Here is a 4,726-nt window from a genome sequence, read left to right as displayed (position 1 = left end):
TTCGGAAGCGATCGCCGCCTCTCGAAAAGCAACGGCAAACCACCGAGAGTATCTTTGCCAAGAGAACCTCTTCTTAAAAAAATGGCCGCCGTTCGGTGTTAAATTGTAGATCCCGTATATCTGCGTAAAAGTGTAAATAATAGCGCACATCGCAGAAATACAAGGAGAGGTCACTATGTTCTGAGTACACGACAAGAGTAGTAGGACTGAAAGAGAGAGAGAGAGAAAGAGAGAGAGATGGAATTAGGATTGGACGTTTTTATGATTTTGTACACACGAATTTGACTTATCTATAATATAAAGAGGTATTCTGGGATTTATGGGCTGTACGTGAAAGTTCACAGGAATTAAAAACTATTCCCGTGTAAGCAATTCATCAGTAGAATTACAAAATAGATCCGACCAAGTTTGCGATTTTTTTTAGCAAACAATACGTGAAGCAAATGGAGATTTTCTAAACTTTGTGATAATAACACTTTCAATTCTGAAATATCAAAATCAATGTGCAATTTATACTTGTGTGAAGTTAGCCCTGCAATATTAAAAAATCCAAAATTTTCTTGCAGCAAACGTTTGCCCTGAGCGCTGAGCGAGCGTGGTTTCCACTTGTGTGCATTACCCCGCAACCCGCAGAAAATTTTGGATTTTTTAACATTGGGGAGGGGGGGCCTGCAGTGTGAAGTTGGCCCCCACAAAATTCATTTGCGTATAACTTTCGAACTAGAGGGGCAAACAAAAATTCCAACGGGGCATTGGTGGGTAAACGATGGGCAAACGTTTGCCACAAGAAAATTTTAGATTTTTTAACATTGGGGGGCTAACTTCACACAGGTGCAATTTATATGTATATCATGGCAGAGTGCTAAGTTTTCACAATAATTTTTCGTTTCTCGAGAAAAAAAAAATTGACGCATATACAGCTTCGGACATAAATATAAAGCTTCTCCATAAATTAACGTAAATGTTCTATATCTAATAAAAATAAATTAAAACAGTTTATTGTTAAGATATATTTATTTTTTTATAACAATAATATTTTGTTCATTTTTTTAGCTTTTATTATTGCCTTTTCCAAGAAAATACAATAAATTAAAAATTTATATTTATGGCCAATGTCGTAGTTGGCAAATTGGCATATAAACAAACTGGGAAGATAAGTTGAATCTACAAAAATGGAAGAATTAGAAAAGAAATAGCGTATTTTACCTTTTCTAAAGTTTCTTTTTGTCTCCTTTATTCAAGTAGACTTTGGAGGATAGCAGCAAGCCAATGGAGATTCGCGAGAGTTCGATTTAAAACAGCGCCAGAATCAAATCAGGTCGTTTAATGATGAAGTAACGAGCAAAGTGAGACTTCAGAAAAATTTCAGAGAGAGCTCGCGGCCCTTTCGACGGCGAAGAAAAAAACGTTCGTCCAGCGGGATAGAATAAAAACGGGGTGGAGGAAGACAGAAATCTAATTGGTTGTATGCGTCATCAGCAAATCGACGAGGATGAGGTGAAACGGCATCGTCCTTGAGAAAAACCACCGGGAACACGCCCAGGTCTCTTCCTTTTAACTTACGGGATTCGCGGACGAATTACGACGTTATACGAGGAGGACAACGCAAACAAAAATAATTGTCGACTCTTAAATCCGGCCACGCTAGGGAGATGAAACGAATTTTCCGCCGGGAAAGGATTTCCGCCGCTATAAAAAGATTCATTACCTGCGCCGTGTAATATTTACTTTCGTTGTTCGTAAGTCGGCGATGTAACGGCGATAAAAAAGACTGCTTTTATTTAATGTATCCCCCCCGTTGAACGTAAATTAAAGCTTTGAGACATCAACCGTCTCTCAACGGGATCGCGATATACCGTGTCGGGATGATTATGCGCCTCTTCAGCTAATCGATCGCTGTTTCTCTCGTTTTTCTCGACACGGTATGCCACGGTGCAAGAGTCGCGTCGATTGTCTGATCGCGCGGCGAGAGGGAACGCGAGTCAACAACGAGCTTTCTATAGCACTCCGCAGTGGAGCTGAATACTTTTCAATCGACATGTCGATGCGAGAATGGAAAGTGGCGGGCTCGTGGCGCGCTAGCAAGCGATCGAAATGTATGGGAGAAAAAAGAAATTTTTTCTTCCTAGGAAAAGGCTGCAAAGAAATAGGATTGCAGTCAACTGAAATGCACACGAGCGTGTGTAGTTTTTTTGTGTTCCACGAATATTTTTTAAATAGAAGAGAGATAGAATTGGGAACGCTTTGTTTCTTTACAAAATGATTGTCTTTGTAGCTTCGTTTGCACACAATCACGTATTGGACACACAGCGCATTGCACACACATGACTTTATTGCATACAACGCATTATATCAGAGTTGGGAAGTAACTGAGAAGTAACGAAGTTACAGTTAGAATTACTTTTTTTCAGTAACTGTAACTTCGTTACTTTAATTTTTTTCATCTATAACTGTAACTCAATATAATTTCATTTTTTTTTAACTAGTAACTAATTTAATAGTTACTTTCTTAATTACTTTATATGTATATTTCAAATTTATTTATTTGCCAATATAGACCCACTTGATATTACAAATATTTTAAAGCATTGTTTAAACGTAGCAGTCTTCTTCTCTGATAGTCTTAATCGATGTTCTCAATGTTACTCAATGTTGCTCTGTTATGATAAGGAAAGTAACAACTCGTTACTTTTTAAGTAATTGTAACTGTAACATGTTACTTTTTAGAGTCGATAACTTGTAATAATAACTAGTTACTTTTTGAAAGCAAAAAAATTGTAACTAGTTACCTTTACAAAATAACTTTCCCAAGCCTGCAAAGCATTACACATACGACAATATTGCACACGACGCATTAGACACATGACCGTGTTGTGTACATGACTATTCTGCGCACATATACGTACATTGCAAATCAAGAAGATTCATAATTGCACGTTTTTACATAGGTTTGCAATTTTCTATTCAAAATGCGGTTGAATTAAGCAAGGTTCACCTTAACATCGTCCGGTGCACACAGTGCATATAACAAGATCCATAATTGTACAATATGAGTTCTTAATTTTCCAAAGTAAAACAAAGTTTTATAATGCGTATGTGCAGTATATATGGTCGTGTATTCAATGCGTTGTGTACACCTGGAAAACATTTTTTGTTTATAAATATATATAAATATATATACTTATATACAAAAGATATGCCTATACATGCCAATATTAATTTCTTTATTTTATAAAACTTCTATTTGATACAAGAAAACTAATAATAATAATAAAACATAAAAAGTAATTTAAAAATAATTTTCGTATTATTTCTTTTACAAAAAATCAAATTTAAAGAACAAAAAGAAATTGATTTATACATATATAATCATATATGTATATATGTACATATATGATTATATGTATATTTATAATATGATATGTATAACATGAACAATTTTTTCTCATTTCTTCAAACATAATTTTTTATAAAAGAAATAATCCGAAAAACATTTTAAAATTATTTTTTATGTCTTCTCATTATTATTACTTTTCTGGAACCAAACAGAAATTTCACAAAAGAGAAGAACTAATATGGACATACATTTTGTATATGTATAATTATATGTGTATATATATTTATTTATATTTGTACATATATATTTATATGTTCTTAGATGAAATACTTTTCCCAGGTAATATTGCCGTATGCAATACATTGTGTGCGAAAAGGTCATGCGATACACTGTGTTCAATACGGTTGTGTGTAAACAAAACTGTAAGCAATTGTTTTGTAAGTAAACTCCCCCGAAGAATTTCACTATTTGGCTGCAATAATCATTTCAAAGAAAATTATTTAAAAGAATAATATAGAAACGAAGATTCGGTAAAATGAAACAATAGGATTTTGCTTTTATAATAATTAAATTCTAGAACGGTACTATTAATATGATATGCTCGAGCTAACATACTTTGACCTTTCATAACTTTTATTAAAATGAATATATCATACAATGTATATATATCTATTACAACCGTATAAGTGTTTTCACACACAATGAATAAGATAGGCCAATGCACGGTTATACCAGGTGCCATCTTGGTGCTACAATTATTTTATTATATGATTTTACATACATATTCTAGCTTCGACTAAACTGCGTGCCATTACTTCCGGATTCAACGCAACCCTCCATGATTGAAACAGGACCGTATTATCACGTATTAAATTGCTGATCCCCCACGACGTCAAATAAATGCTTGCCTACATCTGTACGAACCATTATTGACGAATCTGTAAAGAAATTTATTGCGAAAAAATATCACTTCATGTTCTCAGCCAGGAAATGGAATAAATTATATCATATTTTTTTAATCAATAGTCAAATAATAAAAATTATAAAAAGTGCTCTTTTATTAATAAAAAATTGCAATGAAAAAGGTTAGAAATTTTAAAAAGTTTTTTTTTCAAAAATTTGTATTTTTAAAAAAGTGAAATAAAGAATTTCTATTAATCAATATTTAAGAGTTTCACATTATTTTAGAATTTAACTAGCGTTCTAACTTTTTTCATTATTGCAATTTTTTATTAATAAAAGAGCACTTTTTATAATTTTTATTATTTGACTATTGATTAAAAAAATATGATATAATTTATTCCATTTCCTGGCTGAGAACATGAAGTGATATTTTTTCGCAATAAATTTCTTTTATATGTATATGTATTGGAGCATAAAACTAGCTTA

This window comes from Wasmannia auropunctata, unplaced genomic scaffold, assembly GCF_000956235.1.
Source record: "Wasmannia auropunctata unplaced genomic scaffold, wasmannia.A_1.0 LD336078.1, whole genome shotgun sequence".
NCBI lineage: Eukaryota > Metazoa > Arthropoda > Insecta > Hymenoptera > Formicidae > Wasmannia > Wasmannia auropunctata.
This window is presented reverse-complemented; position numbering follows the sequence as displayed.